Source organism: Petaurus breviceps, unplaced genomic scaffold, assembly GCF_028583685.1.
Source record: "Petaurus breviceps papuanus isolate PSGF00001 unplaced genomic scaffold, PetGlider_PUasm1.0 220, whole genome shotgun sequence".
NCBI classification, from domain to species: Eukaryota; Metazoa; Chordata; class Mammalia; order Diprotodontia; family Petauridae; genus Petaurus; species Petaurus breviceps.
In genome coordinates, this window is record NW_027185876.1 from 20,127,196 (window position 1) to 20,152,843 (window position 25,648).

General features: G+C 41.0%; 1 long non-coding RNA gene and 1 pseudogene across 1 annotated transcript in view; both read right to left on the reverse strand.

The window, feature by feature from the left end:
- Positions 1–1,745: 1,745 nt before the first annotated feature.
- Positions 1,746–25,648, reverse strand: part of LOC138166235 (uncharacterized) — a 62,750-nt gene continuing 38,847 nt past the window's right edge. Inside the window, exons 3-6 of the long non-coding RNA XR_011169573.1 lie at positions 13,066–13,242; positions 9,271–9,413; positions 7,089–7,185; positions 1,746–6,340 (exon numbers count right to left, since the gene is read on the reverse strand). This is a non-coding gene — a long non-coding RNA (uncharacterized lncRNA). The remainder of the gene's footprint in view (positions 6,341–7,088; positions 7,186–9,270; positions 9,414–13,065; positions 13,243–25,648) is intronic.
- LOC138166234 (zinc transporter ZIP1 pseudogene) lies at positions 17,810–20,866 on the reverse strand (annotated as a pseudogene).

Below are 25,648 nucleotides of genomic sequence, written 5' to 3' on the forward strand. Positions count from 1 at the left end.
AGCTTCCTGGCTTGTAGTAAGTGCTTAATAAATGACCGACTACAGCCGGTTGTCTCTTCATCCTCCTCCCTGTCACTTCATGCTTATTCCACCCTTATCTTTTGTCCTTTTCCATCTCTGGAAACATGACAATACTGCCATTGCTCCCAGAAAGGATTAATCACAACCTACTTCCCAATGGCTCCATTGCCGTTCCTGTAACTTTCCCCTCTCTGACAACATTGCTGTGTTATTTTGTAATAGAATATAAGATCTTTGAGGAAAGGGGTTGATCTTGTTTCTTTTATCCTCTTGTTGTGGTTGTGGTTTGTCCAGACCAATGACTTCACCAGGATGACATCGTGACTTGCTCATGAACTGGATTTAAGTGAGGCAGACCCGCACCAAGCTGCTAGCCTCACTCTGTCCTCCAGAGTCACTGGAGTCCAGTGGCAAGCCAAAAATCAAGATGACTGGTGATGGCCATGGATACAGTGCGTGTCCTTGGCCTTCTTAAATTAAGATCTTTCCCAGGTCTAGGTTTTGTCTGAGGTAACTCAGTTCAATGACTAAGGGCTAAGTAAGAATTGGGACAAGAGATGGTCTAACTTTACCACCATGAAAACATCAATCTGGTATTCTCAATGTTTCTGGTGAGAACAGAAAACAATTGCTATTTATAATCATTCTAAGCCATCCAAAGTTCAACAATGAGTCATAGGGGCTTGGGTTGGGGGCTATTATTGGCCATTGAATGATAGCCAGAGTGATTTGGGGTTAAAGGCATAGTTAATTAAGTAGCTCCACTTGAAACACAATGGGCTTTTTAAATGCCTGTTTTTTGAGAGCTATATTTCGAGAAATCATTACTGAAAATTGTACTGGACAAAAAGTAAATTGTCCCAGAATTTAAAAAAATCAATTTTTTAAAATTTTTTTTAAAAATAAAAAAATCTAGTCCCCAAACCATAAAACATTTTGCAAAATATCTGTTACCAAAATTATATTCCTATGGACAGAGCACCCACATGTAAGTATATGATGTCAAGTGGAGAAATGGACTATATGCAATGAGGGGAGGAGGAGGAGGAGGAAAAGGAGAAGGAGAAGAAGAAGAAGAAAAGAAGGAGGAAGAGGAGTGGGAGGAGAAGGAAGAGGAGGAGGAGAAGGAAGAAGAGAAGGAACAGGAGGAGGAAAGAAAAAGAAGAAAGGAAGAAAGAGAAGAAAAAGGAGAAGAAAAGAAAAAGAGGAGAAGAAAAAGGAAGAGAATGAAGAGGAAGAGGAGAAGGAAAAGGAGGAGGAAGAGAAAAAAAAAGTTTGATTGAATTGGTGGGTTGGGTCCCCAGAGGGGAGTTATCACTATTCTCAGAGCTCTAGAGAGAAACTGTGCTTCTCCTGCTGTAGGTTCTGAGTACCAAATGCAGTTCTACCCATTGACAGTCATCCCATAGTCTCAATTAGCTTTTACCAAATGTATTAGCTCAAATAACATGGTAAAAACAGTTATTACAAAACATTCTCCTAATTACCTGTTTTGCTGCTTCCCACAAATGCACATAGCAACCATGGGAGGAGTAGGTTTAAAACTTAGACCCAGATAGTAATGAGGCACATGTATAAGAAATAGAGGTGACAAAGGTTTAGCTGCCATCACCTGCTCTGGGTAGAGATCTCATGCAGATTCCTTTGCTGTTATTCATCTTTCATTCTTGAAGAGGAGCAATGACTTAACACTTAACAGAATGCTTTGGATATAGTAAGTATTTAATAAATGCTTTTTCTTTGGGAAAAAAAGATCTCCATTATGAGGCAGTCCATTCCTTTGGAGGTAGCCCATCCAACTTTTGATAGCACCATTTGGTAAAAAGTTGTTTGAAGTCCCTTTCCCTTTCCCTCCCCCCACAAAACATTTACCTTCAAATTTCCTCTTTGCAATATCCCAAGTTAACATTAAATTACTTGACTCCCTCTCACATAGGACAGTCTTTAAAGTACTGGAGGAGGACAATTATCAAGTTTTCCTCCCAGCTTCTCTTCATCAGGTTGAGTCAAATTAATAAGCATTTATTAAGTGTCTACTGTCCAACCTCTGGGGATATGAATATAGGCAAAAATAGTCCTTACTCTCAAGGAGCTTGCAATTTAATTTGGGGGGGGGGGAACAACATGTAAACAATTATGTACAAACAAGATATATACAGGATACTTCTGAGATAATAAAAAGAGGGATAGTATTCACATTAAGGGGGAACAGAAAAGACTTCTTGTAGAAGGGGAGGTTTTAGCTAGGATTTGGAGGAAGCCAGGAAGCGATGTCTTCATCTGGACATCCTCATCATGGAAGATGATTCCAGGAATGGGGCACAGCCAGTGAAAATGCCCAGTCAAGCAATGGAGTGTTGGAAGATTCGAATGTCCACAGGTTCAACTGAACCTTAATTGATCTTAATGGTTTTTATCCAGAAAACATTAATTTGATTATGGTTCTAGAACTTAAAAAGGAGAATGGAGGGGTGGCTAGGTGGTGCAGTGAATAGAGCATCGGCCTTGTAGTCAGGAGGACCTGAGTTCAAATCTGGCCTCAGACACTTAACACTTATTAGCTGTATGACCATGAGCAAGTCACTTAACCCCAATTGCCCTGCCTTCCCTCCTCCAAAAAGAAAAAAAAAAAAGGAGATTGGAGATTGATGGGGTAGTAACCATACAGCAATAGGGAGGATGGTGAAAAGATGAAGGAGATAATAAGTTTGTCTGTATCCTTCCTACTAGGTAGAGTCTAGAACTGACCACAATACTCCATATAGCACTGAACAGGAAGAGTAAAGGTGAACCATCGTCTCCTAACTCCTGGAAGCTAGCTCTCTTAAGATGGTTCCTAAGACTGAGTTGTCTTTTCTTTGCCTACCATACTATGCTGTTGATTCATCTTAATTTGCAGTCCACTCTAATCCCTATGAATTGATCAATCTTTATCAAACTGCTTTCTCTAGGGATATGCTCCCCCTACATGTATTAGTTTTGAAAATCAGGGCTTCTGCTCCCCTGCACTGAATTCCCTTTTCTTCAGTTTCATCCCACACCCTGGACTATCCCCTTCACATTCTGACAGTCCCTTTCATTGTTCCTCCACCAGAATTACCATAGAACCAGGTATGCCCTCAAACCAGGTGCCTCTTCTCTCTCCTGGACACCACCGCATGGGCCAGTCGTCTCCCTCAGCCTGCTTCAGCCCTGATCCTTCACTTTCACTGCTTCCCTCCCTTGTATCTGGGAAGTTATAGATCATAAAATTTCAACCTGAAAGGTACTTTCAAGAGCATGTAATGGAGCTTCCTCTTTTTTTTTTTTAAACCAATGCTGACCTGAGGTCCAGAGAGGCTGAGAATCTTGCCTTAGGCTAGACAAGTTATAAAGTAGAAGCTGACTCATTCAAATCCCCTTCCCTCCCTTTTGTCTCCAAACTCTGTGCGACCTCCCAGTCTCTGGACTGGGGGCCAGCAAAGGAAATAAAATTGATGACTGGATTTGGGGTTAAACTGCATAAAGAAAAATGGGTCTTATGGTGCTGGTCAATGAAAATGAATCTCCCTGGATGTTCATCTTTGAAAACAAAAGCCTCCATCAACCAGGCAACATTCTGTTTGAGCAGGGGCTTCCTTTCTCCCCTGGTCACCTTATCCCCTTATCTTCCCCATGGTTCCTTTTCTTAGCTCTTAAATTGACATTGTCCATTCCTTTCTAATTTCCAATGCTTTGCTTCTTCAGCACTGCTAGGGTTTCTGAATCTCCTATTTCTACCCATCTGCTTTGCTTCAACCCATAACTGGAAAAGACTTGCAATTTCCACTTGCTCTCCAAGTTTTGTCCTCTGGGGCCAAACAGAGCTGTCCACAAGTTAGCATTTCAAATACTTGGAGGCTACTGTATCATGATCCTTTCCCACCACACACACAAGCACACGCACGCACACGCACGCACGCACACACACACACACACACACACACACTCCTCTATTCTCCAGATCCAATGTCCCCAGTTCCTTCAACTGATTTCATATGCCACATTATCAAGAACCTTCATCCCCTGATTTCATTCTTCTGAAAAATCTCCCAACTTTTCAACTATGGTGCCTGGAACATCCGAAATACAATATATTCTGCATAAGGAAGACTACACTGAAATTATCAACCCTTTCTTGATGGGAAGTTATGCCCCATTCATCTCATGCAGGCCAAGAATACATTAACTCTTTAAATTTCCATATCCTGCTTTTGATACATATTAAGCCTACTGTTGTTGTTGAGTCATTCATTCCTGTCTGACTCTTCATGACCCTGTGAACCACACTATCTATGGGGTTTTCTTGGCGTGAATACTAAAGTGTTTTGCCATTTCCTTCCCCAATGGATTAAGGCAAACTGAAGTTAAGTGACTTGCCCAGGGTTGCACAGTTAATAAGTATCTAGTATCTAAGGCCGAATTTGAACTCAGGTCTTCTTGATTCCAGGCCCAGGGCTTTATCCACTGAGTCATCTAGGTCCCTCATATTGAATTTACATCCATTAAAACTTTCAGATACTTTCTTGTCAAACTGCAGTCCATCTACATGGATGTGCTCACCATGAGGAACCAGGGCAGTCTGCTTCTTCACTGTGGATCCTAAACCTTTTCTCATTTATCTCCTACTCTGGGATTCCTTCTCCACATCTGGTTTCTCTCCTTCTACCTCCTCCTCCTGCTATTTTCCCAGAACCAGCTGCTCTTTTAAACCAGGCACCTTTTCCTTTCTTCCCTGGCCCCCAAGTTGAGAGGCCAATGGGCTTCCACAACCTAAGTCAGTTTTGTTAACCCACTGTTTCCTTCACCTCTGTTCTCCATCTCTGGGAAACTTTGTATCATAGGATTTAGGGACCTCAGAGTCCATGTAATGCAACCCCTTCGTTGAGCAATTAAATAGCTCACCCGAGTCAGACAAATGGACCATCCCAGCAGCATCACCACAGCAGTCTAGTAACAGAAAATTCAAACCCCAGTCTTCTCATTCCAAATTCCAGGGCTCTTTCCTGGTCCTCCCTGAAAAGGTAACTATCCTCCTTGGACTAGGAGCTAGTGAGGAAACTAATGGTATTGGGGTTGTTTGAGGCTAAGAAGGACAAGAAATCATGGTTTGTGCTTTGAGGGAGCGCAGGGAGAGAATAATTGATAAGAAGAAAGCAAGTGGTTAGACTGAAAGACTACTGTGCTGGCCTATGCAAATTAATCTACCCAAATGCTGAGCTTTGAAAATAAAACCCCCGACCAACAGATCTATTTGACTATAGGTTCCTTCTTTTTCCCTTGGTCATCATTTCTCCAAGTCCTTTATCTTTTACATTAAGCCCTTTCACACCTCTGACACCACCAGTCACCTTTCCTCTCTACTCTGCCTTTCTGGTTTCACCTCTTCCAGTTCTCCTAAATTCTGTTTCTGTCAACCTGGCTTGCTTTCAATGTGGCCCATCGAGATATTCCTCCTAGAAAAAGGTGGGATGAGACGCTCAGCGCTGCTTATTGCTGAGTTTCACCTAGGATCTTTTGAGCAGTTTCCATCTCATTCCTGATGACCCTCAGGCTTCAATGCTGGGTTTCCTCAGGCTGGCAGATGGGGAAAAGGTGAGCCTTCATCTCTCAGTGAACCCCAGTGTCAAAGAGGAGTGACGGAGACCAAGTATGAAGGATTGGGTTGGCAACTACTCAGAAGTTTCCAGGATGAAGAACTGAAACCTCTGCTGGGATGTGTTATGAGGGTCCCCCAACAGAGTTACTTTCAGGTTCAGGTGAAGTCAGGAGGTTTCCACAGTCACCATTTCTTTCACAGTGGAGGATGCTTAAGATACTTAGATCACAGAAGTTCAGAATCAGAGAAGGCTCAGAATTTGAAGGTATCTCAACTGCCTTCAGTGTAACTCATAACTGAAAAAGAATCACACATAACCAACAAATATGTATTCAGCCTTCACTTGAAAATCGACTTTGGGAGGGGGAACCCACTAAGACAGTCTATTCCATTTTCAGATAGTTTTAATTATTAGGAGAGTTGTCTTGTCATTCAGCCCAAATTGGCCACTTTAAAATTTCCTCTCTTTTATCCTAGTAAAACCCTCTGGGGAATCTAGAATCTCTCTGTCCTATCAGAGCCTTTTATGCATGTACTTGAAGAGGATTATCATTCTTTTCAGAGTCATCTTCAGTTCACTATCCCAGGCTCCTTCAGCTGAGTCTCCAATGGCATAGGTTCAAGGATCTTCCTCCTTCCTGGTTTCCCTCCTCCTGGACACTCCAGCTTTTCACTATTCTTCCCAAATAGTGGTGCTTAGAACTGAACACAGAAATGAAGACATACTTTGAGTAGGGCAGTGTCTAGGGGAAATATGAATCCCCTTTTCCTGGAAGTTATACCTCTCTTAATGCAGTCCAAAATTGCATTCATTTTGGCTGCCATATCAAGCTGCTGATACCTCTTGAGCTGTATTTTATTACAATCCCCAGATCTTTATCATACCTCTTCTCTTTCCATGTAGATGGAGATATTCCTCCCACGTATTTCAACCTTCGTTTCTTCAGAGGCAATCCCTTTCCTTTTCATCCATCACTCTATTGCTACAGGAATTCTTCTCCGTCCCTTTCCATCCTCCTCCTCTACCACAATTGCCATAGAACTAAGCTACCCTTCAAACCATTGGTCCATCCCATTCCTCTCCTAGACCTCACTTTTTGGGCCAATGCTCTTCCTTAATTTGCCTGAACCATGACTACCCTTTCTTCTGATGGCAATCCACTGCTTCCATCATCCTTGTTCTCCATGTCTGAAAAGATGTAGATCACAGGATCTAAAGGAGACCTAGATTTAGTCTAACCCCTTCATTGTATAGTCTTACTCATTGTTCCCTTCTCTCCAACTCAAATAAGCCACTCAGCTTTTCAAATCCCTCCTTCATCACTGCTCCGTCTCTTCTAATTGTCCCATTTCTCCCCCATTTTCCCTCCTCCTAATGCTACCCATGTCCTAATTTTTCTCTCAGAAAAGGCACAATAATATGCCCACCCACAGTTTCCCTGATTCTCACATGGAATCCTCAAGGCAGCATCCATCTCAGCCCTGGCGTAGAAGACTGACTCAGACTGTTGGATGCCAAAAGTCAGAATTCATCTTTCAGGGTACATCTGGAACACAAAGAATAGAGGCAAAGCATGAAAGATTAGAGATAAATTACTTTATTCCAAGGCAGGAAACCTAAGGATCTGGAGACAGAACGTCTACACAACCAAGAGAGCTACCTCAAGCTCAGATGAGATGAGAGTATCTCAAGGACCCAGCCCTTTCAAGTAAGAATTTGGTCTACTGGGCCACTGCAATAACAGAACTGCACAACCCCAGAATCCTATAAACACAAAATTCCAGATTCATTTCCAACTATTCCAGCTTTTCTCTATCTGTAAGACCCCAAGGATGACAGAATCCACTGCCTCCTGTGGCAGCCCCTTTCCATTTCTGGATAGCTCATCTGACAACATTTCATGTTCTCCAAGGGCCGCTATGTCATATTTCCTACATCTTCTTTCTTACAGGCCTAATATCCCCAGGTCCTTGAACTGTTCCTCATATGGACCAGTAGGGTCACAAGGGCATGAGGAATTTTATTCTCCTCGTTTCCTCTTCTAGAAATTCTCCAGTTTCTCAATCTTCTTAATAAACTATACTACCTGAAACATAGCACTCTGGATATGCTCTGAGGAGGACAAGGTTATCAGCTCCCCTTTGCTGGAAGCTATCTTCCTCTTGGGTTTTTTTTGCTCTTTTTTTTTTTGAAGGGGCAATTGGGGTTAAGCGACTTGCTCAAGGTCACATGGTTAGTAAGTTTTAAGTGTCTGAGGCCAGATTTGAACTCAGGTCCTCTTGACTTCAGGGCCGGTGCTCTATTTACTGAGCTACCTAGCCGCCCCTAAGCTATCTTCCTCTTAATTAAGCCCAAGATTACATTACCTTTTCTGGTTGTCAACTATATCCATGGTTTGACCGTTACTATTATCACCAGAGAATCAGGTGACCCTTGAAACAAGGTGTCTTATCATCTACTTTATGGGTCAGTAGTCTGTGACCTCATGCTTCAGTCACTAATGACCTTGATTCTTCATTATAATTTCCCTAGTTCCCTCATTTCTAATCTCCATGGCTGGGAAGCTTAATTCATAGGGTCAAGCTAAAAAATGAAAAGGAATATAACCCAGCCCTCTCAGTGTATAGCTGCCTCCTGAGGCCCAGGGGTTAAGTAACTTGGCTTAGGTCACACAAGTAATAAATAGCAGAGCTGGGATGCTAACTCCATTCATCTGAATCCAAAGGTCAGTGAGCTATCCCAATTCTACCTCAAAATGCCACTGCCCTTTACATTTCTTGTTGGTCAATCATTTCAGTCATGTCCAACTCTTTATAACCCCATTTGGGGTCTCCTTTGCAAAGATAGTGGAGTGGCTCACCATTTCCTTTCACAGTTCATTTTGTAGATGAGGAAACTGAGGTAAACAGGGTTAAGTGACTTGCCCAAGGTCACCTAACTGCCCTTCCCTTTATACTAAGAGCTAATAATTGGTCTGATTGGGTTTGAAGCCATGTTGATAGAAAAGAGAAGAGATAACAACAGGCAATAGTTTGTGACTAAGGCAGTGATGCAATGGATAGTGTGCTGAGCCTGGAGTCAGGAAGACTCATATTCCTGAGTTCAATCACTTAACCTTGTTTGCCTCAGTTTCCTCATTGGTAAAATGTACTGGAGAAGGAAACGGCAAACCTCTCTAGTATCTTTGTCAAGAAAACCAGTCCATAACTGAAACAACTCAAGAACAACAACAAATGGCTTGTGTCTAGGAGGTTAAAGAAAGCAAGGAGTAGGCAGCTTAATTTGAAGGGTCTTCATGTTGCAAGCCTATGCAAATAAGTCACCCCAAATGCTTCCCTTTGCAAAAGATTTCCCCAACCAACAGGCAGATTTATTTCTATAAATGAGGCTTCTTCTTCTCCTGAGACAGCATTTCTCTGTATCCCTGTCTTTCCCATTCTTCTCTTTCACACATTTTAAATTGACACTTATCTTTCTTTCCAATTTCTCCCCTACCCCTCTTTACCAGTCCAACTCTTCCCTGGATCTTCCTACTTTTCCCCCATGTCTGGCTTCAATGCTGCCATCCCCATTTTCCTAGAATTTCCAGAAACGCACAATCATCTGCCATCTGTCTTTCCCTGACTCTCACCTAGGATCCTCAGGGCAACATCCATCTTAGTCCTGATGATCAGCAGGGTTCAAGGACTGACTAGAATGTGTGGCAGGTTGTTGAGGATGAAGGTTGCAGGTGGGAGTGAAGGGGACAGTCAGGTTCTGTTTCTCAGTGTATTCCTGAAGTGCAGAGGAAAAGTAAACACCAAACATGATTGAGGGTAAAAGACTCACATTTCTATAGCAGAAGACCTGAGGCCTCTGATAATAATAGGTGACATTAGCTTCAACCAGAAGAGGTATTCTCAGGTTCAACCGATTTTAGAAGACCCCAAGGGCTCCAGTCTCTATCACAGAGGGAGCTGGTTGCCTAGATTACTTTTATTCTAGAATATCAGCATCATAGACTCTCAGAATTAAAAGGGACCCCTCAGTGGTCATCTAGTCCAACCCATACCTATAAAAGAATTCCCCTACACCAGGGGTGGGGAACTTGTGGCCTCAAGGCCACATATGGCCCTCTACGTCCAACAAATCCCCTTAATAAAGAGATTTATTTGATAGATTATCCACCCCTGCCCCACACCATACTAGCAAGTGGTTATTCAGATTTTGCTTTGAAGACCTCTGGTGAGGGGAAGCCTCCTCTTTAAGGCATCCCCATTCAGTTTTGTATAGAAAAGTTTTCCATGATGTCTAGTCAAAATTGGTCCATTTGTAACTTTTGCTCATTCTTCCTAGGCCAGAGCTTCCATAATTCCCATTCCAAATGGCAGCATTTCGAGTTATCTGAAGTCTACCTACACTATATCACATTTCTTCCTGTCATCTCTTCCCTGGACCCCAATATCTCCAGTTATTTTATCAAGGCCACATGTGGAATGGTCTCAATGCCCTTAACCTTCCTGGGCTCCCTCCTTTGGACACTCTCCAGCTTTTCCATGTCCTTCCTAAAGTATAGTGCCTAAAACTGACTCTTCAAAGTTACCACTAATCTCAATGGACAGATCTAATGGCCTTTTCTCAATCCTCATCGTTCTTGACTTCTCTACAGCCTCTGACATTGTCATTCATTCTTCTTCCTTGTATAGTCTCTCCTCTATAGGTTTTATGGCATTGTTTTCTCCTGTTTCTACTCCTTTCTGACTTTCTGACTTTTCCTTCTCAGTCTCCTTTGAGAGATCTTCATACAGATCATACCAACTAACCATGAATGCAACGTTCCCCAAGGCTCTGTCTGAGGCCTTCTTTCCCCTCCATACTATTTCAGTTGGACCATAGCTTAAACCCAAATCATGCTGGCTCTAATTGATCAGCCAATAGGTCCCAGTCCAACCCCCTACTAGCAAGTTTGTTTGGTAAAAACTAGCTGTTTGGGCCTTGATGGCTCAGAGTGAATGTAAACAGCAATTGATTCTGTTTTGGCCAGAAACCCTGAGAGTCTTTCCCTCCCAGATTGATTTGTTTTTTGACGAGGTAAAAGCTATTTTTTTGCCTCATTTCTCACCTAGCCTTAATCACTGAATGAGCATTGCCTTAGTCAAACTGAGTCCTGGTGAAGACCTTAGTTTGAAAAGGCCAAAGTCTCCCCCTGCATCTGGGGCCATCTCCCACTGGACCCAGATGCCTCAGGAGGGGAAAGTGAGGCTGGTGACTTTGCACAGCCTTCCCTCACTTAAATCCAATTCACTTGCAAGTCATGGCATCACCCTCCTGATGTCACGGTCCTCTTCAAGAACAAAGGACAAACTACATTTCACTTGGTGATCTCATCAATTTCCATGGGTCAAAGTATATCATCTCTAAGTAGATGATTCTCAGACCTATACATCCAGCCCAAATCACTCTTCTGAGTGCAGTCTCATTAGCCTTTTGGACATCTGGAATGTCATGTAGGCGTTTCAAACTTAAAATGTTTTATAGTGGAAAACATTGTCTTTCCCCTCATATTTTCCATTCTACCCAACTTCCCTATAACTATGGGCAATATGAGTTGTTCAGTCTCAAAACCTTGGTATCATTGTCATCTCTTTACTTTCACTCACCCCACATAGTTATTTTTTGTCAAGTCTTCTCATTTCTACCTTCATATTTGTCCTTTTCTCCATACTTCTCCATGTTGAACCTCCCAAATTTCCCCAACTGATCCTCATCTGGCATAGTCTCAGGGACCTCTGCTCTCCTCTGTACGCTCTGCATTTCCAATATCTTTCCTAAAATATTGTGTCTACAAGCAAACACAATAAATGCTCCGAATTGGTCTGAATAGCAGAGTCCTCCCATCTTTTCATATTGTCTCCTTTTAGGGGCAGTTAGATGGAGTGTTGAGCCTGGAGTAAGGAAGACCTGAGTTCAAATGTGATATCAAACATCTGTTCAAGTCACTTGGCCTCTCTCTGCCTCAGTTTCCTCAACTGTAAAATGAGGATAATAACATCACTTACCTTCCAGGATCATTATGTGCATAAAATGAGATCATATTTCTAAAGTGCTTTGCAAGTCTTAAAGTTCTAAACAATTATAGCTATTATTATCATTACTATTACTACTACTATTATTATAATACTAGGCTGTTTGGTCCAAAAGCATAATCTCCATTGAGTGGAACATGCCAAGCAGGAGTTATTAGGGCAAAAGATTCAAAAGCAGCAGACCTGAGACCTCAGACGAAATGTGATTTGGGGTTCAACCAGGATAGCCACACCCAACATAGACAGCCTTAAATGAGAACTGAAGATCTCAAGGGCCTACCCTCTGGTTCAGTGGAGATTGGTTGCCTAGGATGTTTCCACAATAGAATTTCTCACGCATAGAACCTCAGAGTTGGTTAGAAGGAGCCTTGGTGGTCATCTAGGCCTACCCATAACTTAAAAAAAAAATTCCCTTTACCACATACCCTAAAAATGGTTATTCAGACTTTGCCTAAAAACCTTTGATGAGAGAGAATCAACTATCTCCTAAAGCAATCCATTTTACTTTTGTAGAATTCTAATTGTCAAGGATATTTCCCCCCTTACACCCAATCCCAATTGGCTGCTTTTCAATTTCCTTGCTTCTAATTTTGCCATCTGTGGCCAAACTAAATTCATCTAATCCCTTTTTCACATGAAAACCTTTCAAGTACTTGAAGAAAGGTATCTCACATTACTCCCAGTCTTCCCTTCTTAATGTTTCCAGTTCCTTCAATGGATCCTCATATAACATGATCTTAAGGACCTTCCTGCTTTCTTTAGGGTTTGCTGTGTTGCCTAGATCTGAATATAATACTCCAGATGTGGCCTTTGCAAGGCAGGGGAAAGCAGACTATCTATGGAAGACGCCTCTCAAAATCAATCAAAAGCATTTATTAGTGGCTGTGTGCCACTGGGCTGTGCCCTGGGCATACAAAAGCAGAAGAAAAAACACACCCAAAGCCTGAAGCATATTAAGTTTCTTGGCTGTGATATCATGCTGTTGTTTTTCCCAGGTCTTGTTTCAAACAAACTGCTCTCTACACGGGTGGGCTCCTCATATAAATCAACCTTGAAGCCCTGGGCCTCTGCTTCTTCACAGCAATCACCTTCCTCTTCTTCTTTTTTTTCTTTTTGGAGGAGGGAAGGTGGGGCAATTGGGGTTAAATGACTTGCCTAAAGTCACACGGCTAGTAAGTGTTAATAAGTGTCTGAGGCTGGATTTGAACGCAGGTCCACCTGACTCCAGGGCTGGTGCTCTATTAACTGTGCTACCTAGCCACCCCACACCTTCCTCTTCTATTCCTTCTCTTACTCTACCCTGTCCTCTCCATACCTGGTCTACTCCATCTCCCATCATCCTACCAGTACTACTACCAAACCTTCTTGTACTGCATCCTTCTTGAGGGGCCTTTATTTTGTAAGCCCCTGTTTCCTTCATTTCTGTTCCCTGTATCTGGGAAGCTTTTGATCATAAGAGCACAAATGCAGAGCTGGAAAAGGACTTTGGATCTTCCTTCTTTCCCAATCTTGTGTCATTTCCTGCCCCAATCCACCTGCTGGAGAAGAAAACAAAAATAGCATGCAGAGTATCTCTGGAAAGCACAGGAAAATGTTTTGCATGATTTCACATTCTAATTGATATCACATTGCTCACTTTTTCAATGGTTGAAGGAGGGGAAAGAGGGAGGTAGAGAATTCAGAACTCAAATATGTAATAAATATATGCATATATATGTATACATGTATGTGTGTGTATATATATGTATATATACATATATACACACACACACACACACACACATACTTTGGAAAGAAAGAAAGCACGTCGGAGTTGAACCACTCAGTCTCTCCTGGTGCCCTATTAGGAATCTTTAGCAAAATTTACAAGGGGGGAATCTTGCAAACTCAGCATCTCTTCTCCATCACATTCTAAAAGGCTATAGCTACAAAACCTTCGCAGACAAACACTGTCATTGTAGTGTTTTTTAGCAACAGTAATGCAGAATTTTAAAAATAGAAGTGCTTGGTCTCTGGACCAAAAATACTCATTTATATTTTGGGCTTATGGGTAGTTTAAGTTTGGGGAGAAAAAAAATTACTTACATAGCCTCCGACAATCATATACATCGCACAATGTTGTAATGCACATGAAATACGTTTTAAAAAATAAAGCCAGTCATTTGCAAGCACATGTTGGATTAGAAGAGATTGCTACAGAGTTAAATATTCATGTACATTGATCCTGGTTGCAGAGACAGTGAAAATATGTTGCAAGGATTATAGAGGATCATAGAATTTAGAGTTGGGAAGGAATTTGGAGAGAGTGAAGAACTATAAAATGAGACAATATTTGTAAGACACTTAGCACAATGCCTGGTACATAGAAGGCACTTAATAAAAGATTGCTCCCTTCTTTCTCCCCTTCTAACTCCCTCATTTCACAGAAGAGGAAACTGAGATTCAGAAAGGGCAAGTGATTTTCCCACAGTCACATAGAGAATGAGTCAGTACCAGAATTCGAACCAAGTTTCTCTGACTCCAAATCTAAGGCTGTCTCATCCCTTTACCACATTTGCTTTTTTTTTTAAAGCAATGCTATAAAACCCAATAATTCAGTTTTTTTATCCACCATAATCCTTAGTTTGTCATTATTTTCTGCTTTGCTTATACCTGACGTTATTTCTCCACCTTATATCTTTGTGATCATTGGGCTTTTTATTTTCTGAATTCTATCATCCCTACTCTGTTTTCAGTAGAACTGTATTCTCATGTATGAAGGTCATTTTCAATTCTATTCCTGCTTTCAAGGGCATTATCAATTCTGCCCAACTTGGTTTTATTTGAAAACTTAATGAACATCCGCTCACTTCCATACTTCAAATCACCAAGCAAGATATTAAATATTAAACCCTGTAGGACATCATGCAATGTATCGCCCGTCATTGACAAGTTCCAACAAAGTGTGTACCTATATAACAAGAACACTGTCTGGCCCATATCTTCCTTGTTTGTTGAAAAGAAAGCCAGATCACTTCAATCTATTGCTTCTTCCTTATCTCCAAGGCCCGTCACTCTATCACAGAAGGAACTTAAATTGGTCTGCCAGTTTGCTCTTCCCAAAGCTATGTTGGATGCCATTCACTTTTACTGTGATGGTTGCAAATAGACTTTAAAAAAAAAAAAGGAACTCATGCTAGTCTGCTCTCTGGTACTGAAGTTATTAACCTGTTCTTGTTCGTCCCTGGTTTCCAAAGAAAACCAATGACGTCATGAGCATGATGTCTTGACTTGTGTGTGAATTGTCGTTGTTGTTTGTTGTTAGTCCTGCATTCTTGGAGAGGACCAATGATATCAGGAGTGTGATGTCTTAACTTGCAAGTGAATTAGAGCTATGTAATGCAAAGTTGCACGACGTCACCAGCCTCACTCTCTCTTCCAGAGTACCTGACGTTAACCTAACCTATTTCTAATATCCAAGGTCTTCCCATTTCCTTTTTCAGAAGCAAATCCTAAATTTCCTCTCCTTAATTTCTTAGATGCTTACCTTGCCAAGATACTACATTTGGCCAAGATGGAAACACTGGTGGTAATTATGAGTTGTTAAAATAAAGAAAGGCTTAATGGAGAGAGTGCTGGATTTTATAGTCTAGGTTCCAATCCCAACTAGGACACTTATCAGCTTTGTGACCCTACTGTCACTTAATTTCTATGTGCCTCAGGCAGAAATATTCGGAAAAGGAAATGTTAACTTTATCCCCTCCAAATGCCTCACAATAGAAAAGATGTTGAGTTTTTTTTTTTTTTTAAAGCAATCGGGGTTAAGTAACTTGCTCAAGGTTACACGGCCAGTTATTTCTGGGTGTGGTGCTAAGTGTCTGAGCCCAGATTTGATCCCCAGGTCATCCCAATACTGGAGCTGGTGCTTTTACTCACTATGCTACCTGGCCACCCCAAGATGTTGAGTTTTTATGATGTTATTTCCCACCACTCCTATCAGAGGGTTGTTGTTCAGTCATGTCTGATTCTTCATGATCCTGTATGGGGTTTTCTTGACAAAAATACTGGAATAGTTTGCCAGTTCTTTCTCCAGTGGATTAAGGCAAATAGAGGTTAAGTGACTTGCCCAAGGTCATGCAGCCAGTGTCTGAAGCTGGATTTGAAGTCAGGTTTTCCTGACTTTTCCAGGCCTAGGGCTCTATCCACTGAGGCATCTAGCAGCTTCCTCCTATGAGTACTTTTCTGCAGACTCAAATTCCTCCCCAGCTAACCCTCGGGTTTCAGTTCAATTCATGGTGCCCTTCCTGGTTGTGAGTGCCACAGAAGTAAACCAGGTTAGTTAGGTTTATGTTGATGCTTTGAGTCTAATCCTGCTCAGAAATGCAATGTTGGGGTGCCTCAGGGGGTGGGGTTAATACTCTGAAAAGTGACTGGGTTTTCTGGGAGATGGAAACAAGAGAAGAAAAAGTGGTTGGCTTTTTTGGCCATTCCTTGAATTCTTACTGTAAAGAGAATTGCATTAGAACACCTTTTTAGAAGGCTCTTACTGTGTGTGTGTGTGTGTGTGTGTGTGTGTGCGTGGTAATGAAAGATTTACAGTCCCTCTCATGGTGTGAACACACAGCTGCTGTGGAAGCTGGGCCTGCCCTCCCCTCTCAATCATGTCAGACTGAGCAGAGGCATTAGCTTTTCATGATCTTCTGATGTCTCTCCAAAAAGGTGCCTTTGTTTGGAAGAGTCTGGAAGTGTTTTTCCCTTTTGGTCTTCTCAACTTTTAAAGGTGCCTCTCATTCTCCTTTCACATGTTGAGATAATAACTCACAGTTTCACAATGCTTCCTGACTTACAGACTGCCTTTCTCAGAACTCTGTAAGTTGGGTAAGCAAAGTATTATCATTCCCATTTTATAGATAAGAAAGGTAAGACTCAGCATGGCTAAGTAATTTGTGCATGGTTGAACTGCTAATTACAGGTTGAAGCTTGCCTGTCAGGTAAATATTTAACAACCAGCTCTCTGGAAAAAAATATAGCTTGACATGCTTTAAATTTAATCTTCATTATTAACATTAATTATCACTCTCTTAATCAACATAACAATAAATTAAGCCCTGGCTTGTAACATTTGCCAATTTTGGAGGTGTAAATGCTCACACTGAAATTTTAACAATTGGTTCTTGGCTCTAGAAGACCCCTGGAGCTAAGATTCAAATGCAGGACTCCATACTTTCCCCCCATACAATCCTACCACTTGCTGCATTAGAGATATTTGTGGGTTATTAGACTGTAAGGTGCTAGAGGGCAGGTCTAAGTTTTGTACAGCCTCATTAGGTCTCTCACAACAACCTCCTTGACTTAGCACACAGCCAGTATTCAAACAGTATTTGGTGACTGAATGGATGGGGATATTAAGTTTTTCAGCATGCTGCTATAGAAGGAATACTAGTAGATTAGAGTTAAGACACCTAGGTTCATGTGCCCAAAGGGCTATAAAAAAGTGCATACCCTTCGAGCCAGCAAATACCACTTCTAGGGCTGTATCCCAAAGAGATCATACAAGTGGGAGGAGGACCCGTGTGTACAACAATATTAATAGCAGATCTTTTTGTGGTGGTAAAGAATTGGAAATCAAGGGGATGCCCTTCAATTGGGGAATGGCTGAACAAGTTGTGGTATATGAATGGAATGGAATACTACTATGCTATAAGAAATGAGGAGCAGATGGACTTCATAATAACCTGGAGAGACTTACATACACTGATGCTGAGTGAAGACTGCAGCAGAGCCAGGAGAACTTTGTACACAATTACAGACACATCGTATCTGTGATGACTGACTTTGATGGACTGGGCTCCCCTCAGCAATGCAAGGGTATAACACAACTCCAAAGGACTCATGATGGAAAAGGATATCCCCATCCAGAGAAAGAACTACAGAGTCTGAATGCAGACTGAAGCAAACTACTTGTTCTCTCTTTTTCATTTTGTTTTGTTTCTTCTTCCTCATTATTCCTTCCATTGGTTATAATTCTTCTTTACAACATGACTAATGTTTAATGTGAAGGTGGGGGAGAAAATCTGGAACTCAAAAACTTGTGGAACTGAATGTTATAAACCAATAATAAATACATTTTATTTTTTTTAATGGGAACACCTTTTATTTGGAAAGCTGATCCCGGAAGCGTCAGTTTAGTAAAATAGATTATACAGAGCATATCCTGGTCCCTCCCAATCCCTATCCCCCCCTCCTCCAAAAATACCCCTAGGAGGCGGGCCTCCTGGGCTTCTCTGGTACAAAAAGAGTTTAGGCAGTTCAGCCTTTGACACCTGGGCAGCATCACCAGCTTCCATACTCACCCCCAGCCCCTGACAGGGTGAAAGGTCTAGAAATCGACAGCAGGCAGCACAGTTCCCATTTAGCTGCCTGGCAAGGCCCATTACAAATGTGCTTTGTGAAAAGCGGGGAGGGGAGTATTTGGCACTTTATAGGAGGAATGGAAGTTCAGCTGAGGGCAAGGAACTTGGCTTGTAGATGTTGTCAGTCATTGTGCCCTTAAAAAAAGTGAACATTGAGAAGGGGATGGGGCCAGGAGAAGAAAAAAAGGGCTTCTCCAGGAGAGTACAGGAATGGGATAGAATCAATACCCCTAGGGCTCCAGATTCTTTTTCCACTCCTCAACTCTCTGATGGCCCTACTCTTAGTGTCTCAGTCCATGTCTTCTATCACCTGTTCATATGTCCCTTTTTCTTGTCTAGTGTTTTTCTAGTTTTCTTCTCCCCTTTTCACCTCCCCCCACATTCCTGGGGAGTTTTATCCTTGTTCTTTGTCTAATGTTCCACTGGTCATTCTCTGGGGTCCTGTCTATAACACCCACCAATCCACTCCACCCCTCTCCCCAGTCTATGCACTTTCACCTCCCAAGGCCCCCTTCCCTCAGAGGTCATTTAAACATGAGTAAAAAGCAGACCAGTGAGCAGGCAAAACCAGCCAGAAGTAGGATGACCTTGAGGATCCTCTGCTCAGAAGCAGCCAGTTCCTGGGACAAGATCTCCAGGAAAGTGATATAAAGAAAGGTGCCTGCTGCTATGCCTTCTAGCACTGATTGTGCCAGTTGATGCAGAGGCCCTGCTGACTCTGCTAGTGCAGCCCCCAGCCCGATACTCAATGGTGTCATGTAGGAGAAGAGGACCCCACAAATGGCCACCACTCCACCCCACAACCGGCTCTGGAGTAGCTGTAAGGACAGACTGACAGCTAGTACCCCCTCATACCAAACACAACTCCATTGCCCGGGCTCGCTCCCGCTGCAGCCCCACAACAAGCCCTTCAAATACTGAGTGTAGGGAAAGAGAGAAGACCAGAACACAGGCCCTTAAGGCTGAAGGGGTAGGAGAAGTCCCATCAGCCATGGGGAGGATGTGCCCTGGAGTGCTTGAGTTTCCTCTCTTGGAAGTGACTCTGATTGCTCTTTGTAGGCTAGCACAATCTGCTCCATCACCAGAATGAGAAAAAAACCCATGGCGAGAATGAACTCCTGCACTGGAAACTGAAGTGTGATTCAGAGGGCACTCAGAGCCTCATCTATAGCAGCCAGATAGTCTGGAAGCAAATCCAAGAGACAGGTGGCCAGAAAAACGCCACCAGCAAAGCAGCTCACCAGGCTCAGGATTTTCTTTCTGGAGGCTGAGGCCTCAAAATTGGCACTGGGACATTGAAGCACGCAGCTGGGCACTGGGCAGCAAAACAGGGTGAGCATAATAAATGCATTTAAAAAAAAAGAAAAATTGATTAATGAAATTCTGAGATCTCTAAGAAATAGACAGGGTATTAGATGTGTTATTTTTTTTTGAGAATTCATTAATGTTTTTGCAATAAAGAACAGAATAAAACCACCATAAAATTAAAAAAAAAAGAGACCTAGGTTCAAATTCAAGCTTTAATATTCATTAGCTGTGTGACCCTGGGTAAGTCACTTCATAGCTCTGCCTCAGTCTCCTTAACTATAAAAGGAGGTTGGATTAGATGATTGCTAAGGGCTCTTGAAGCTACAGATCCAACAAATATATTAAAGGGGCTACTTCCTAGATGTGATATTTTCTTTGAAGAGATCTTTCTCTCAAACAAGATAAAACCCAACAGAAAAAGGGGCTATAGGGACTTTCTTCAAATGGTATTTTAAAAAATAAAACTATAAACAGAGAAAAATCCCCTTTTCGTCTGAGGTTAAATATAGAAAGTTTTCAAGTAGGGGAAATTTCTGAATATTAAGAGATGTCATTAGGCTAATAATTTGCAGCTTGTTAACTCAAAGGATCATAGGACTAACAGATTCAGAGTTGGAAGGTCACCTACTCAAACACTTCACTTCACAGATAGGGAAACTGAGGCCCAGGTTGACTCAGGGTTGACCAAATTAGAAGTGGCAGATTTGAGATTACCACCCAGATCTTCTAACTTCAAGACCAGAGTTTTTGGCTTTTTAATCTCTCTTACTTCTATTATGTATATGGACAAAAATCTGTAAAATATTGGTATTTTGGATTTAACTAATTTGTCTAACTGACTTGATAACATTTCAAAGAAATGCCAGACAATGCCACCAGAGGGTGATAAACTCATCTGAATTGCTGCATCCAGATGAATTTAATTTTTAGTGAGTTGTATTAAAATCACAGAATGTTTTACAGATGAGGAAATTAAGGTCTAGTGAGAGTGACTCTCGAATTGTTGTTTTGAGAGAAATAGAAAAATACGGATATGAAACAAATCTGGATTATTGTTTTGGGGGATTTAGCAATATTTCTATGTTGGAAAAATAATACCAAAAATGTTAAAGCAACCAGGGCTGAAAAGGCATCCTTATATCTGCAAAGAGTTGTACCTCCCTGAGAAACTAGATTATAACCTTATTTGGTTGTTTAGGTACCAAACAAGAAACCTAGGATAGGAAACTCAGAAGAGTCCGATATAAGGTTAAATTGGATTACAAGTGACTTGAATGAACACTGGATTCTTTCCTTATAGATATGATATAGAACAAATGTTTTACTATAAGAGAATGCAAGGTATTTATGGCTGTGGTTGTTAAGGAGAGAAGGGGAGAGGGAAAGGGGAATGAAGGGAGGAATGGGGAGGGAAGAGAGAAGGAAGGAGGAAGGGAGAGGGAGGAGAGAGGGGAAAGGGATGAAGGGAAAAAAAGGAAGAAGGGGGAGGGAGAGGCAGAGAGAGAAGGAGGAGGGGGGAAGAGAGAGAAAGAGAAAGAGAGCCTGCCCTGGCTCTTTTATGATGTGTCCCCTTCAATCTGAGCTGACTAGGCAGTTAAAAGACTGGAATCTGCACAGTAAGATTTCCTTAAGGCTTGGTCTGAACATAGCCCTCAGAGGCACAGAATTGATAGCAAAATATTTAGCAGGGGTAGGTTTCTATCCCAACCAAGAAGTGATCTGAACTAAGAGCCACTTGTGTGTCCAGTCTGGTGCCAGGAATTAGAGATGCCAAGAAGTCCCTGCCCTCAGCGCACTTCCAGTCAAGCTGGAGACCCCAGCCACATACAACAGTACAACAATAGCCTACTCTAAGGGACAGGTGAGAGATACTGAAAAAAGTAGCTGAGGATGCTGTGTTGAAGTGGATGGACTGTCAGACTTGGGGTGATGAGAGAACTGGATTCACATGCCTGCCACCTCGGATACTTCTGTAGCAGCAAGCACCCCAGCGTCCCCAGCGTGGCGGCCAACACAGGTTCTTAGATCTGCTTTTCTAAAGGAAAGCAACTCAAAATGGGTTAACAAGCTTACTTTAATCAATCAAACAAATATCATTTACCTAGTTCAGAGGGAAAAGATCAGTACCCCGAATTTCAGAGTATACAGACAGAAGTTACAAGACAGAGAAACAGATCAAGCAGACAGGCTTCCAAACTGTCCAACCATTACATCCATAACAAATCACAGTTACCAGAGAGGGAAGCATCAACATCTGGGCTTTCAAAGCTGGGGGGCTCAATGGCTGCCCAGATTCTCATCTGGTCAAATCACACAACACTTCTCAAAGTGAGCTTCAAAGCAAAGCCTCACATCAGGGATTACATAGCCTTCTCCTAGGTCAGAGAATGTAACCACCCTCTTGACCCACTGCCCAATCACAAAGCACTAAGGTATGGGCATTCCTGAAAACCAAGCCTCCTGCCACAGGCTCCATGTGACCACATTCCGCCTATTAGGGGGCAGAGTATATTTTCAAATCAAGGAAGGTTCTCAGAGTCTCTTAAGCCTATCAAAAGGCCTAGGGTCAGGGAAGATCTTTAAATTTGCATTTCCATTACAACTTCCTAGCTCTATGACAATGGGCAAGGACTAAACATCTCAAAGCCTCAGTTTTCTTATGAAGCTCAAGGGATACTGCTCACAAAGTACTCTGAAAATGTCATAGTCCTATACAGATATGAAGTACTATTGTACCAAGTTCTACTGGGAGAGGGAGAGGTGACTGGAGGCTAAGGGGGTTAGGGATGGCTTTTTGGAGGAAGTGAGACTTGAGGTGATCTGGAAGGAGAGGGTAGGATTTAGATGACCAGAGATGTAGAAAGGCCTTTCAGGTAGAGAAAACAGGGAAAATAAAGAGTCTGAAGCAAGAATGGTCATGTTCTATTTGGAGAGCAATATTTGAATGGGAGATTTGCAGAGAGAGAGTAGTTGGAAATAAATTTCAATCTAATCAAAGAATATTCAAATTGGAAGGGACCTTAAAAATGATCTATTTCAAGGGTTCTTCACCTGTGGTCCATGAACTTTTTTTTTCTTTTTGGAGGGGAGAAGGCAGGGCATTTGGGGTTAAGTGACTTGCCCAATGTCCCATGGCTAATGAGTGTTAAGTGTCTGAGGCTGGATTTGAACTCAGATCCTCCTGACTTCAGGACTGCTGCTCTATTTACTGTGCCACCTAGCCGTCCCATGTGAACTTGTTTAAAAAAATATTTTGATAATTTCAATATAACTGTATTTTAGTTTGTGTATTTAAAAACATTCTGAGAAAACCAAATATCCAGTATAAAAAATGAAAAAGCTAAAAACACCACCAAGGAAGAGAAAATTAAAGCAATCATTACAAAATATTTTGCCCAATTATATGTCAATAAATCTGACAATCTGGGCAAAATTGTTGAATTTTTATGAAAACATAAATTATCTAGATTAACAGATCAGGAAATAGAATAAATACCTAAATAACCTCATCTTAGAAAAAGAAATTGAACAAGGAATTAATCAACTCCCTAAGAAAAAATACCTAGGGTCAGATGAACTTACAAGTGAATGCTACCAAACATTTAATTAATTCCAATACTATATAAACTATTTGGAAAAATAGGTGGAGTCCTATCAAAGTCCTTTTATGACACAAATATAGTGATGATACCCAAACCAGGAAGAGCTAAAACAGAAAAAGAAAAGTATAGACTAATTTCCCTAATGAATATAAATAAAAAATTTTTAACAAAATATGAACAAGGAAATTATAACAATATATCACCAGGATTATACACTATATGACCAGGTGGGATTTATACCAGGAATACAGGGTTGGTTCAATATTAAGAAAACTATCAACATAATTAACCATATCAATAATAAATCAACAGAAACAATATGATTATCTCAATAGATATTTAAAAAGCTTTTGACAAAACACAGGACCCATTCCTATGAAAAATACTAAAGAACAGGAATAAAGGGAGCATTCCTTAAAATAAACAGCATCTATGTAAAACTATCAGCAAGCATTACTTGTAATGGGGATAAGCCTTCCCAATAAGATTGGGGAGGAGGGGAGAAGCAAGGATGCCCATTATCACCACTATTATTCAATATAGTACTAGAGATGTTAGCTATAGCAAAAAGATAAGAAAAAGAAATCAAAGGAATTAGAATAGATGAGGAAACAAAACTATCACTCTTTGCAGATGATATGATGGAATACTTAGAGAATTCTAGAGAACCAACTAAAAAAACTACTTGAAATAGCAAACTTTAGCAAAATTGCAGGATATAAGATAAACCCACAGAAATCATCAACATTTCTTTCTATAACCAACAAAGCCCAGCAGCAAAAGATATAAAGAGGAATTCTATTTAAAATAACTGTAGATAATATAAAATATTTGGGAGTCTACCTGCCAAGACAAACTCTGAAACTAAATGAACACAATTAAGAAATGCTTTTCAGGGGCTGCCAGATAGCATAGTGAGTAAGAGCACTGGCCCCAGTGTCGGGATGACCTGGGGGATCGAATCCAGGCTCAGACACTTAGCATCCACCCAGAAACACCTGGCCTGAGCAAGTTACTTAACCCCAGTTGCTTAGGGGTGGCCAGGTGGCTCAGCGAGTAAGAGCACTGGCCCCAGTGTCGGGATGACCTGGGGGATTGAATCAGGGCTCAGATACTTAGCACCACACCCAGAAATAACTGGCTATGTAACCTTGAGCAAGTTACTTAACCCCAATTGCTTAAAAAAAAAAAAAGGAAAAAGAAATGCTTTTCATACAAATAAAGTCAGATCTAAAAAATTGGGAAAATATCAATTGCTCATGGTTAAGCTGAGCCAATATGACAAAAATGACAATTCTACCTAAGTTAAAATACTTATTCATTGCCATACCAATCAAACTGCCAAAAATTATTTTACAGATCTTGAAAAAATTAAAAAAAATTATCTAGAAGAACAAAAGGTCAAGAATATCAAGGGTATTAACGGGAAAAAAAGTAAAAAGGAAGGTGGTCTAGTAATACCAGATCTCAAACTATATTATAAAGCAGTAATCATCAAAACTATTTTGTGCTGGCTAAGAAATAGAGTGGTGGATCAGTGGGCTAGTTTAGATACACAAGACACAGTAGTAAATGACAATAGTAATCTAGTGTATGATAAACCCAAAGACCCCAGTCTTAGGGATAAAAATTCACTATTTGACAAAATCTGCTAGGAAAACTAGAAAACAATAGTGCACAAACTAGGTATAGACCAATATCTCATACCATATTCAAAGATAAGTTCCAAATTGCCACATGATTTAGACATAAAGGGTGACATCATAAGCAAATTAAAAGAGCAAGGAATAGTCTGCCTGTCAGATCTGTGGAGAAGGGAAGAATTCATGACCAAACAAGAGATAGACAGTATTACAAAATTTAAAATAGATATTTTGATTATATTAAATTAAAAACTTTTGCACAGAGTCATTGCAAACAAGATTAGAAGGAAAGCAGAAACAATCTTTACAGCAAGTGTTTCTGATAAAGCCCTCATTTCTTAAATATAAAGAGAATTGAATCAAATTTATAAGAATGCAATAAGGCAGTCCCCAGTTGATAAATGGTCAAAGGATATGAAAAGGCAGTTTTAGATGAAGAAATCAAAGCTATCTTTAGGCATATGAAGAAGTGCTCTTAATCACTTTTGATTAGAGAAATGCAAATTAAAACAACTCTGGAGTACTACCTCATACCTATCCTATTGGTTAATATGATAAAAAAGAAAAAAGATAAATGTTGGAGAGGATGTGGGAAAATTGAGACACTAATGCATTGTTGGTGGAGTTGTGAACTGGTCCAACCATTCTGGAGAACAATTTGAACCAAACTGTGTATACCCTTTGATCCACTAATACCACTACTAGGTCTTCATCTCAAAGAAATATTTAAAAAGGGAAAAGGATCTACATGTGCAAAAATATTTCGAGTAGCCCTTTGAATTGGTGGCAAAATATTGGAAATTGAGGGGATGTCTATCAGTCTGGGAATGGCTGAACAAGCTGTGGTATATGAGTGTAATTGAATACCATTGCACAATAAGAAATGATGAACTGGCAGATTTCAGAAAAACATGGAAAAGACTTGTATGAGCTGATGCAAAGTGAAATGAGCAGAACCAAGAAAATACAGTTATCAGTGACATTGTGTGATCAACTACC